Genomic DNA, 13,912 nt, shown 5'->3' with positions numbered 1-13,912 from the left:
ACTATTATTCGTACCACTAAGCAAAAAATGGCTGCAATTCTTCAAGACATATTCACAAACACATATTAATCTAATTCATATTCTGTGGTCCCTGAGGACAGTTATTAAGTTTCATTCTTCTGCAGTTTTTTAAATAGTGTAAAAAGATCATACAGAGCAAAGAAAAAACTTTTATTTTGGCAATTTAATCATCTAAAATATACTTCACATTTGTCTTTCTAAAATAACTCAGAAATACAAATAATTGTCCCCTTTGGCTCTTTTTTTCTCCTTCTGAAATTAAGAGGCTCAAAGACCAAATAACAAATCAGCATCTGTGAAAAACAATATCCTACTGATGAATATGAGGTGATCAAGCATTCCCTGAATAAAGAACATCACCTTGCTATCCTCCATTTCCAACCATCACTTCACTGGTCTCTGATGGGATGATAAAGTGAAAGAACATAAGTAAGCCATGGAGCCATTAAAATCACACTTGAATCTGGACGTTTGCCAGTTCCTATATGAGACTGTGATCAGTTGGGTAACCCTTTCTTTTTGTTTGTTTGTTTGTTTTGGTCCGCTCGTGGGGCCTGAACTCTGGGCCTGGGCACTGTCCCTCAGCTCTTCAGCTCAAGGCTAGCACTCGAACCCAGGGCCTCAGGCATGCAAGGCAAGTGCTCTACCGCTGAACCACCTTCCCAGCTCTTGGTTTTTTTTTTTAACTGTATTTTTTTCCTGTCTTTTCTTTTTTTGGTACTGGGGATCGAACCCAGGACACTGCACTTGCTAGGCAATTGCTTTCACATTGAGCTACATCCCAGCCCAGGTAACCCTTTCTTAATTCCTTATTTCTACATCTATAAAATTGAATAGAGTGGACACTTGTGGAGCTTGCTCAGCACAGAACCTCTTATTCTGGGTAGAGCTCCTTCAAACCCATGTTTTGTGGGGGCTGTCAACTCAAAATGCCTTAGGAATAGCCACTGTCCTTTACCAGGGTTCATTAAACTGTAACTAAGAAGGAAGGGCCATTTCCACTGTTTCTAAACAATGAATAAGATCAAGCAGTCCCTATTCTCCCATCTCCATCCTCTTCTGTAAAGAAAAAATGAGAGGAGAAATGGGGAGAATGCAATCAAGAATCCAATGTATACTCTACAAAATTAGGAAGAATGAGGGAAGAGGTGGGTAAGAGAGGGGGGGGTGAGAATGTTGAAAGAGGTGATACTGATCAAGATATATTGTATCTGTACATTGCTTTGTTAAATGGAAATTCCTTTGTATAACTACTTAAAGATAATAATAAATAGAGGGAAAAAAGAAGTCATTTGTTGGTGGGAGTTGGTGGCTCACTCCTGTAATCCTAGCTACTCAGGAGACTGAGATCTGAGGATCACTGAAGCCAGCCTGGGCAGGAAAATCTGTGAGTCTTTTATCTCCAATAAACCACTCAGAAAAAAGCCAGAAGTGGTGCTTGGTTCAAGTGGCAGAGAGCTGGCCTTGAGCGCAAAAAGGCTCAGGGACAGCATCAACACCCTGAATTCAAGCCTCAGGACGGGCAAAAAAAACAAAACAAAACAGAAGTTACTTGTTAAACATGTATCAACTAAACAGCGATTATGAATCTAACATTGGTGGTTTACCTCCACTGGCAGAACTCTCATGCTGAGTAGATTCCTTAGTAACAATGAAACCAACTAAATATAGAGAGGAAGAAGAAAGAGAACCCTGACATCATTCAAGGTCCAAGTTCTAGTTTTCCAAAAAGTTAACTAGGCCCAAACTGCTTGGCAGTTTGGTTACATAGGCCAACATACTCTCCTTTCACCACGCTCTTTTGGGGGAGAAGGCAGGAATCACCATTGAGATTACAATTACTTATCTCCAACCTGCCATGAGGAACAAATTCTATGATGATTATAAAGCATTTAAAATAATATCTGGACACAAAGTAATTTTAAGAAATATTAGCTATTTTCATATATAGTTTACACTGTAATTTCCAATTTTTTCCAAGTTAGACTCTGATTCTAGAACCAGTGTTTTAGTAAAAGTGTATCCAGTGCTAAGTAGATCAATCAGAAACCTTCTGACACATTATCAACCATTTCTTCACGAGCTGAATGACAGGGGCTTGTTCAATACTGCTGCAGCCCCTAGGCAAGTTACCAGAGGTACTTAATCAAAACCTGTAATTATGATTGTGAAAATGCCTTAGATTACTAAACTGCTAAAATCATATTTGCACCTTTTTTAACCTCAACATTTGTCCATACTTCATCAATGAAGCCAACGATACCCCGTCCTTAGCTCCTCCTTTTGTCACTTAGTGGAAGTTATTTCTTCCTTCATGGTAGTGAATTTTTCTCAGATAGGCTAAAAAAATGAGCAGCCAGTGCTATTTTTAAAGAAAAATGATGACTGCCTATAAATCTACAATGTATGATAAAAGACAAAAAAATTACTTCTGGCCATGATAAATTAAACAGGACTCTAAACATTCATACAGTGAGACCAAAGAAGGATATTCTTGGGAGAGGCTCAACAGCTATTTACATATGATCATATAAAATGATGCTTATCAAAATGAACTCCAAGAAATGGAAACAAGAGGCTTTTTATTTTACTTTTTGTGACTTTGTTTTGTTTTTCCCCTTTTGTCACTGTTTTTGATTTCTGTATTTTCTGTCTGCTATGTAAGTTTATCTGTTTGGAGGAGGGTAAGGGGAAGCACAGAAATAGTGGGAGGGGCTGGGAAGGTAGCTCAGTGGTAGAACACTTGCCTTGCATGCCTGAGGTTCTGGGTTCGATTCCTCAGCACCACATAAGCAAAAAGAAAAAAGCTGGAAGCGGCACTGTGGCTCAAGTGGTAGAGTGCTAGCCTTGAGCTGAAGAGCTGAGGGATAGTGCCCAGGCCCAGAGTTCAGGCCCCACGACTGGAACCCCTCCCCCCCCCAAAAAAATAGTGGGACAAAGGATGAAGTAATTCAGCAGTGATATTCACCAGACACTGTGTTGAAAAAGAACTATACAACTTGGGGATGTGGAGGGGGCTCAGGAGGGAAAAAATTGGGAGAATATGAGGGAAGAGGTGACACTATTCAAAAAGAAATGTACTCATTAATTGACCTATGTAACCCCTCTGTACATCACCTTTACAATAAAAATAAAAAATAAAAAAAGACTACTGTGGTAGCTTCTGTGAATTTTTCAGAAATTCACAGATCTAGGCCTAACCTACTCATGGCAAGAAGAATGATACTGGCATGATGAATATGTTACCTAATGTGACAAAGTAAATGTTACCTAATATGACAAGCAGGTGTGACTAAATAAGGACTCTGAGATACAAAGCTTATTCTGGATTATCCAGGTGGACCCAGTGAGGGCATATGGGTCTTTAAAAGTGGAAAACTGAAGCAAAAGCGCATCAGTCATAGAAAGCAATGTCAACTGAAGCAGGGTTAGAAAAATGCTGGTTGCAGGCTTGAAAGCTAGAAGAAGACTACCAGCAGCCAAAGACAGGCAGCCTTTACATTAGAGGCTGCAAAAGACAAAGAAATGGATTCTCATCTAGAGCCTTGAAAACAACCATAGCCATGTCCTGACACCTTGTTTTTAGTGAAACATATATTACATTAATGACCTACAAAACTAAAGTAGTAAGTCTGGGTTGTTTTAAGCCACTAAATTTGTGATCATTTCTGAAAGCAATAGGAAATGAATAAACCAAAACACTTCAATTAATTTGTTTCTAGCCACATGTCCAAGATTCTGAAATACTAACCTCTCCCTTAACCAACTGGTGTTGCCCTAGTATTTATTGAGCAAGCTCTTCATTTCAATAGACAGACCAGTGATGAAATGCATAATATATGGTGCTTAAGACTGTACACTGTATGCACATACTGCTTTAGATATCACTTAAGCATTATCCCAGTACAAAGACTGACAATGAACTACTCACTCCCTCTTGTATGGAATCCTACAACTACTTCTTTACTCAACATCTATATGATCTGAGTTTTTATAATTTTTTTTCAGTTCTAGGGTATGAACTATGGCCATGTACTTGCTCAGCTTGCTTGCTCTTCTACTTGAATAATGCCTCCAGCTTTACTCTTATGCTGGTTATTTGGGAGATGGAATCATACAAACTTTTTTACCTAGGTCTGCTTCAAACCACAATCCTATAGATCTCAGCCTCTTGAATAGCTAAAATTACAAGGCTTGAGCCACGACTGCCCAAGAGTTTTTATAATTCTTACAGGAATGCCTTCCAGACAGAACTTGCAGAATATACAATAGAGGACATCAAATACTCCTCAGTCTCTCACAGAGTAAAATCAGATTAATCTGACAGGAAATGTATATTACAGAATCATGATTATCAAGGATGCTATTAAACTAATAATAGTTCAGATTTAAGATTATCTGACACTTTGATCAGTTTCAAAGTTATTCCCAACCAATTAATAATAGAGTCAAGGATCATTTTTTTAAAAACTGCACCACATAAAAAACAATGATCTCATTATGACACTGACCAACTGAGTAGGAACTGAAGAATGTACCCTACAGTGAACGAGGTTAATGTGGAATTTTTCCACCAGTTTGTTTATTGTTTGCTAGGAGCAAATCTTTAACTTGGGGCCTAGGCACTGTCCCTTAGCTTTTTTGTTCAAAGCTAGTGTTCTACCACTTAAGCCACAGCTCTACTTCTGTCTTTTTGCTGGTTAACTGGAGATAAGAGTCTCACAGACTTTTCTGCCCAGGTTGGCTTTGAACCTCGATTGTCAGTCTCAGCCTTTTGAGTAGCTAGGATTACATGTGTGATCCACTGGCACCCTGTTATCACCAGTTGTTTTTGTTTTGTTTTGTTGCCTTTTCTTTTGCTTTTTTCTTAATAAGTTTTTTATTGTGAAAATACTGTACAGAGGGGTTACAGTTAAATGAGCAAGGTAAAGAGTACATATCAAGCATTGTTGCCTCCTCCTTTGTTTTACCCCTACCATCCTTTCCCTCCTACCTCCACAACTACACTCCCCACCCCAACCTAAATTGTAAAGTTTGTTTTTCAACATAGTGTCTTGTACATTTCATTGTTACAATGGTTAAACCTGTACCCCTATTTAAACATTTTGTTTTTTCCCTTCCCCTCCCCAAATTATACCGACATCAAATACAGTGAAAACGGGTTATACCATGAGGGAGGAACATACAAAGCAACAAAAAAAAATTACATGGTACCTTATAAATATGTTAGAAATAGCAAGAAAGAAAAAAATTACTTGTGTCTCTATCTTGGAGTTGATTTCGTTTAACTTCATCTTACCTGTTCATATGTACATAGCTTTTGACCTTTTCTATTTGTCCCAGACATATACTAGTTGTTCCAAATAAGGGAAACTATGGGACCTATGTTTCTTTGTGTCTAGCATACTTCACTTAATATAATTTTTTCCAAGTCTTTCCATTTCCTAACAAATGAGCCAATGTCATTCTTTCTGATGGAAGCATAGAATTCTATTTTATATATCTACCACATTTTCTTGATCCATTCATCTACTGAGGGGCATCTGAGTTGGTTCCATATCTTAGCTATGGTAAATAATGCTGCAATAAACATAGTTGCAAGACCATAAACATGGTCTTGTTTGAGATCATTTGGGTAAATGCCCAAAAGTGGGATTGCTGAGTCACAAGGGAGCTCTATGTGGAGTCTTTTGAGGAACCTTCATACTGCTTTCCAAAGTGGTTGAACAAGTTAACACTCCCACCAACAATGCAGTAGGGTTCCCTTCTGGCCACATCCCCTCCAGCATCTGTTGTTAAGAGTTCTTGATTATAGCCATTCTATCTGGGATGAGGTAGAATCTGTGTTGTTTTGATTTGCATTTCTTTTATGGCTAGAGATTGAACATTTCTTCATGTGTCTATTGGCCATTCTTATTTCCTCTTCAGAGAAGTTTCTCTTTAAATCTTTAGACCATTTTTTATCGGGCAGTTGTTTCTTTGAGGATTTGTTGTTGCGGGATTTAATTTTTTGAGTTCCAAATATATTTTAGATATGAGACCCGTATACGTTGTATGACTAGTGAAGATCTTCTCCCACTCCATGGGCTTTCTATTGCTCTTGCTAGCTATGTCCTTTGCCCTGCAGAAGCTCTGCAGTTTCATGCAATACCATTTGTCCAACCTTTCTTTGATTTGTTGTGTTTCTGGGTCTCTGTTAAGAAATTTTCAGCCTGTGCCAAGGAAACCTAGGGTTTCTCCTATTCCATCCTGTAATGTTTTCAGAGTGTCTGCTTTGACTCCAAGGTCTTTGATCCATTTGGAGTTGATTCTGGTGCAGGGTGATATATAAGGATCTAGCTTTAGTTTTCTACAGGTTATTAACCAAGTTTACCAGCACCATTTACTAAAGACCACCAGTTTTTAAATGGCAAGAATTCTCAATTATTCTCCAAGTTCCAAGATCCTGAAATTCTCTAACATCCTTTACATTTTTCACTTAATGAAGAAATCAAGTTTGTTTGTTTTTTTAATTTAGAGTATTGTGATAGACTTCATGAAATCCTGATATGGAAACAATGCTGCTCACTTTGTTTCTGGTCTTCCTAATCAAAATATATTTGTCACTGGTTTATCTTGTCTTTTTATGGTCTGTGGAAAAAAAAAGACTACAACAGAGCATTAACTTCTATTAGTTTTCTATTATCTTGCTCTAAATGATCTGACTCATTTTTAACAGCTCAATGGCTACAGAATAAAATTCTAATGCTAAGCCTATGACTCCAGGAACATATGAGCTGCCTCCTTCTCCTACAATAGACTTATTATTTGCACTGAGTCCTTCAAGAAAAGCTTCCCCTTTGCCTTCAGGTCTGCTCAAGCTGGCTTATTTTCCCATTCCTTTCCTTCTTCATTTATGAGAGTTTCTTCTTTCCTTATGGACTCTTGTTCAGTTGAAACTTCCTATGACCTGTTTCTTCCCTAACCTCTTTCTCCATGCCCAAAAAGTCAGTACCTCACTTTCTTTCCTCCCCCTCCTTCCCTCTTCCTCTCTCTCCCTGCCCCTCTTTCATTTCACATAGTAGCCCAGGCTGGGTTCAAACTTGTGATTCCTCCTACCTAAGTCTCCTGGAATTACAGACACAAGACACCACATTCAGTTAAAACAAGTCTTCTTTACAAATAGTTGGGCATGTTGTTTGTGTGCGTGCGTGCCTGTGTGTGTGTGTGTTTACAGACTGAGGTTTGACCTCGGGGCTTTGTGCTTGCCAAGCAGGCACTCTCCACTTCAGCCACATCTATAGCCCTTTTTGCTCTTATTATCTTTGTTACAGGGTCTTGCTTTTCCCCCTGGCCAGCCTGAACTTCAATCCTTCTATTTACATGTCTAGCTGAGATGACAGATACATGCCACTGTGCTGTGACCATCTATTAGTTGAGATAGGGTTTTGTGAACTTTTTGCCTAGACTGGCCTCCAAACTCCTGGGCAACTAGAAATACAGGCAGTGCGTTACCTTACCAGATGACTATGTCTTTCTCGCCAACTATGCAATAAAAATGGGGCCACACTTCCTTCCCTATCACTGGGTTTACTAATTCACATACTATGTAGACATTTTATAATATTTGCTGACTAATACAAAAATCAGAAGACAGGAGTAACACCTGTGTTGCAAATTAAACATGTAAGTTTTTATTATCTACAATTGTTAAGCTTCAGAAAGTATCGTTTCACTCATAGTATACAGAAATCTATGCCCAAGTCAACTTATAATTGATTTCTACTTTTATGTAATCAAGTTTGTCAGCCACTGCAGGTCATATTTATCAGGTATCAGTTTAAAAACTATTTCTGCAAAAAAAAATTTTTAATCAATTTTTGTTCAGCTTATTTCTTCACCATATGAACCACCATTCTTTCCCCACATCTGGAATGCAGGTTCCAAGAGAACAAAGATCAGATCTGCTTTGTTCACTGCCATCTTAATGCCTAATTGCACAGTAGCTAATCAATCCAATCACCCTTGTCTCTCCCTCCATAGGTGAGTATCCAAGCAACACTGCACCACTGGCTCCCAGAATGTCAATGAGCAGTTCTTGGTGTAAGAGACAGTTTAGTCACTATAAAGTCCCCAAACCTGTCAAAGTTCTACTAGAAGTTTGTATTTAAAAGAGACTTTTTTAATCCCTATAAATTTTTAATAATTTAGCTCATATATAACACAACTCCATAATCACAGACTTTTTGTATTTTTTCACATTAATTTAGCCCACACATGAAAAATAGGAATGTACCATATATCCCTTCCACTTACTATTCTTCAGTAAAGAGAAAGAGAAAATAATGATTCACAAAGAGCCACACTATTCCACTCAGTAACTATATTCTTCACAGTGAACACAGGAGATGGATATGTGCTGTGCTTTTGGTCAGTCTCAGTCTACTTCATCTATGCTAAAAATAATAAGAAGCATGCTGTTCCAACACAGAGCAAAAGCTGGCTGTGATGTACTTCCTGAGAGACAGCTCACAGGTCAGTCTCTGCTGTGACTCCTTTCCAGATTATACTTTGAGGATATCAAATTTTCATCTTACCCATGGATTAAAGTTCAGAAACAGAGCTGGGAACGTGGCTCAGTGGTAGAGCGCTTGCCTTGCATGCCAGAGGCCCTGGGTTTGATTCCTCAGCACCACATAAGAAAAAAGAAAAAAGCCGGAAGTGGCGCTATGGCTCAAGTGGTAGAGTGCTAGCCTTGAGCTGAAGAGCTGAGTGACAGCGCCCAGGCCCAGGGTTTAGGCCCCATGACCGGACCCAAAAAAAAAAAAAAAAAACTTAGGAAATATATATATATATATATATATGTATATATGTATGTGTATATATATATATGAATATATAAAATGTAAAAAAGAAAAGTGGAGGAAAAGGACAGTACCTGAGACCTGCCCGTACACCATGCTGAGTTACTACTTCAAACTGTCAGATACAAGCAATACTCAAGGAACATCTATTCTAGAAAAGAAAGCTCTAATCCCCTACCAGAATATATAAAATGGGAAAGCACTATCTATAAATGTCCGTGTCATATTTATTATATCAATTTTATGCCAATGTGTATGAAATGATCAGTAAAATGAATGAGAGAAATTACTTCTTTTTAGCTTCTAGTAAGTCTCTGCTACTATGAGAAATCTCTTCGAAGATTGACTCTAATCCCAAGATCTCCTAAGATCTGTACACAGATAAGCTCTGCACACAGGCTATCATACTCCCTCTTCCTCATCATATAACTGATGTAGAGAAAATCCTAAAATTTATATACACAAAAGATAGGTTATTAACTGAGTATATGATGGCTTTCCTTTATTAATTCTCAAGTAATTAAACTATCATTCTAATTTCTCTTGGTTAGATGTTGAGAAAGATGTAGAGTCACACAACAATTATTCTTTGGTTTGGGGTAAGAAGAGAAAGCTTCTTGCTGAACTGCAGAGGCAGAAGCAAAAGTTAAAATATTCCAGCATCTTTCCTATCTTTGGATAGTTGCTCCTCAACTCCAACTATAGGACTTTAGTAGTACTGTCAAACAAGTGCCAATGAACTCAACCAAAAGAGTAAGGCACACAACATTTTTATGTCTTATCTGACCAATCAAGCCCTTCTCTGGAATCTGTAAACACTGGAAGCACAAGTTTTCCCTCTACTCTAAAATACAGTTTGGATGATGTAACACAGAAGTTGTCTGGAGTCCATCTTTCAGCTCTTATATAGTAGAAAGAGACTCACACACACATATCATGAGACTTGCAATTAAAGAAGCAGAGATAGCCAGATGCTAGTGGCTCATGCCTATAATCCTATTCAGGAGGTTGAGATCTAGGATTGCACTTCAAAGCCAGCCTGGGCAGGTAAGTCCCTGAGACTCTTATCTCCAAATATCCAGCAGAAAGCACTGGATGGAGCACTGTGGCTCAAATGACCGTGCTTGCCTAGAGCTGAAGAGCTCAGGGACAGCGCCCAGGGCCAGAGTTCAAGCCCTACAATTGACAAAATAAATAAATAAGAGATGGGGACTGAGGAGTCAGAGGTTGTTTGTGGGAGGAAGAAAGATATAAACCGGGTGCCAGGGGCTCACGCCAATAATCCTACTCAGGAGACTGAGATCTGAGGATCATGGTTCAAAGCCAGCCTAGGCAGAAAAGTCTGTTGAGACTAATCTCCAATAATCTACTCAGAAAAACCCAGAAGTGGCACTGTGACACTGTGGCTCATGTGGAAGAGTGCTAGCCTACAGCACAAAAAGGCTCAGGGACAGTGCCCAGGCCCTAAATTCAAGCCTCAGGACCCCGCTCCCCCCCCCCAAAAAAAGAAAAAAATAAGTTTAGTAGTTATTGATGCCCTACCCCTTCCCAAGTTTGTGAACCAATAAATTTCTTTTTGTTTAAGCTCATTTGATTTGGATTTCTGTCATTAGTAACAGAAAAGAGCTTTCACTTAAAAAGCGTATTACCAGAGTAAATCTTAGAAATTCCTAACAGTGTATATCCAAGGCAAATCTATGGTTTCTGGTTTGAATACACAATGAATTTTCATGCTACATGGAATAACTATAACTCAAACCTTAATTCAGGATTGATCTCATAAATACATAAAGATGTTATCTGAAACCGTAGGTCATGAAAGCATCCCATCTAAAGTCCATGAGACTATATAAGTAGATCATATGTTAAACACACTTTATTTAAAGTTCAAAAGGCCTTAATTTTCACTCACATAGATGATATTTGGTGCCATGAATGTGAAATAGAATACACCTAAGGAACATCAACATACTCCAATATCCTGAAAGACAGATAGCATTCACCTGTTGCTGATGGTCCAAGTACAAAGAAACACATAGGAAGATGAACTTACTATTCTGCTATAGGTCGTAAAGAACTCATATTTGTCTCTATGATCATCTGAATATTAATAGTTCACACATTTCCCCCATCTGTCTTCATGGTGCATCTGGTGTAACAGGCCAGTGGATTCAATATCCTCCACTTAAAATTTAAACATAAGCAAACACGCATCTTAAACACATGTAGGTCCTCCATACCCATTTATAACAGATATACTTCCCGCCAGTGCAACCCAACATCTGCAACTGACATGCAATTTTCACCTAAATACAAACATCTGAAAGAGAGCACCAAAAGCTAACATCCATACTTATTTTGCATCCTTAACTGCTGTGGAGTGGGGACGGGACGGAGTGGTAGAATGGGCAGAGGAGAGGATGCAAGCCTTCCAGTGCATTCTAACACGGTCTGGGGGGATAAGGAGGAGCAGAGAGGCCTGCTTATTCGGAGAAGGCACCCTAGCTGATGCTGATCACACCGTGATGCTGATCACGCCTCTATGTCACTCCATCCTCCCTTGCAGCACACCCACCCCGCCCATGTAGAGACTGTGGGCAGCGCTTCCCTTCCTCCCCCGAGTGTCACGCCTGGAGAACTAGCGAAGACAGAGGTGCCTGCACTCTAGAGCGCGCCCCACGTTTCCCCCTGCTACCCTGGCTCTGCGGTACCCCTCGCAGGAAGAGACTCGAATGCAGAACACAGACGCGGTCATCCCCACGGGCCAGCTGCACAGCGGCTGCGCCCGACCTGGGGCGGCAGGGCCACCCACCTCCCAGTCTCCGGACCGCGAGGGAGGCGCGGAGTCCCCGGGCCGGACCGGCCGGGGCCCGGCGCAGGGCACGCCCCTCCGCGCCGGGGTCAGCGGCGCGCGCCGGCGGCCGGGGCCGCCCAGCCCGACCGGGCGGCTCGGTCAGCTCCCCAGGCGGCGCCACGGTCGCGCGGGGGACCGGGGCTCAGAGCGCCCGCGCGCGTCCTCCGGCCCACCCCGGGGACTCCCCTCTCATCCTCGATACCCCGCACTCTCTACTCTGAGGAGACTCGTTACCTGCGCTCCCAGCCATTCCGGCCCGGATCCCGGCGCCCACGTGATCCTGCCCCTGGCCTGGCTTTACGCGTGCGCAGTACTCGGCCACTACCAGCCACGCTTCCGCTTTCTTCCAGCCGCCGAGTTCTCTCCGAGGCGGTCCGCGCCTCTACACCTCGCCCCTATTTAAAGGGCCAGAGGGACCGCATCTCCTTGATAGCCTTAATGGATAGCTAACCACCTGGAAACTAGGAGAGAGGAAAGTCAGAGAATGAAACAGACAGACCAATAAATAATAGTCTGAGATGGGGGAAGAAAGACTCTTTCAGCCCTAAGTCAGTAAATTCACCTAACCTTCAAGAAAATGACACTGTATTTCAACCAAGACAGAAAGGATAATTTCTGATTTCTGGAGTTTGCAGCCAATAAACAGAAAGGAAAATGTGTGTGTGTGTGTGTGTGTGTGTGTGTGTAACATATATGAACACGTATATGCAAATATATTGCAAATACTGCCAGAGGATGATAGCCATTAGGAAATTTTTTTAACGATGATAACCATTCCTAATTATCAACATTGCTCAGAAAAAAAAAAATGCATAGCACAGGAGGGACATAGACTGAAACAAAGGAGCTAACTTTATTTTTCTTGTTGCTACTAAAAAGAGATGAAAGTTTGCAAGGCAAACTGGCTTTTAGACTTGCCCTCGAGGTAACACGGACCCCGGACATTGATGATATACCTGCTAGGCCTATGGTCAAGAAGTTAGAAGAAGAAAAAATGCCAGAAAGTACTCCTGGGAGGAAATACAAAAATTAATCAGTTTGCTAACATTTTTGAACATCAATTGACCTCACTACACTTCTGAGCCTGCAGAAGACCAGAGCTGGCAAAAAGTACCCTGCCCTCCAGATACTCTAGGTCCAAGAACTGAAAGTATAGACATCATGATAGTATAAGGCAGACTGAGTAAAGTGACATAAGTAAAGGTTTGGAGACATCATTTTAGGGTTACCAATGAGGGGAAATGGAAGATTTCAGGGACGTAGTAATATCCTATATGGACCTTAAAGGGTTTCAGTAGTCAGAGAGCAGGAGAATGCTTTGCTTACTGAGGAAAGTATGGGATCAATTGTAAACAAAAACAAGTTTGAGGACTAGTTACTGTCTTAATGTGGCTGAGAGATGGACAGTGGCTTTCAAATGTCTTAACCATTGCCCCAGTAAGAAGTACATTTCTGGGCTGGGAAGGTGGCTCAGTGGTAGAGTGCTTGCCTTGCAGGCATGAGGCCCTGGGTTCAATTCCTCAGCACCACATAAGCAGAATAACCCGCAAGTGACACTGTGGCTCAAGTGGTAGAGCACTAGCCTTTGAGCTGAAGAGCTGAGGGACCGCGTCTAGGCCGAGTTTAGGCCCCATAACCAACAAAAATAAATAAATAAATGTCCTCTTTTTAAAAAAGTACATTTCAGCCACAAAAGTATGTATTAAAATATTTATGTACAAATACATAAAATATAAAATAAATATATATGTGTATGAACACATATATATATTCAGCATGATTATGCACACTAGTATATATATAATGTATATATGTATTTATTGTGTGTGTGTGTGTGTATGTGTCACAGAAACTGGCTAGAGACAGTGAAATCAAAAATGTGGGTGACAAAGAACTGTTGGGATACAGTGTTAGGTGAGAGACAGGAAAGTTTTAACTAACTTTTCCAAAATGTCTCTATAGCCAGTATAGACTTATTCTGGATAGCTGTAGAGAGCAAATCTAAGATTTGGGGGTAGATGATGTAAATAATCATTTCTGCCAGGTGCCAGTGGCTCACGCCTGTAATCCTAGCTACTCAAGAGGCTGAGATCTGAGGATTGCAGTTCAAAGCCAGCTGGGGCAGGAAAGTCCCTGAGACTCTTGTCTCCAATTAAGCACCAGAAAACCAGAAATGGTGCTGTGGCTCAAGAGG

General features: G+C 40.6%; 1 protein-coding gene across 1 annotated transcript in view; it reads right to left on the bottom strand.

Moving 5' to 3' along the window:
* Vps8 (vacuolar protein sorting 8 homolog (S. cerevisiae)) overlaps nucleotides 1–11,996 on the bottom strand; it is a gene marked incomplete at its 3' end in the record, with an annotated part of 187,877 nt that extends 175,881 nt beyond the window's left edge. Inside the window, exon 1 of the mRNA XM_013033034.1 lies at nucleotides 11,953–11,996. The remainder of the gene's footprint in view (nucleotides 1–11,952) is intronic.
* Nucleotides 11,997–13,912: the final 1,916 nt, after the last annotated feature.

Source organism: Dipodomys ordii, unplaced genomic scaffold (genome assembly GCF_000151885.1).
Source record: "Dipodomys ordii isolate 6190 unplaced genomic scaffold, Dord_2.0 Scaffold162, whole genome shotgun sequence".
NCBI lineage: Eukaryota > Metazoa > Chordata > Mammalia > Rodentia > Heteromyidae > Dipodomys > Dipodomys ordii.
The sequence above is the reverse complement of the archived record's forward strand: the minus strand, read 5'-3'. Positions and strand labels throughout refer to the sequence as shown.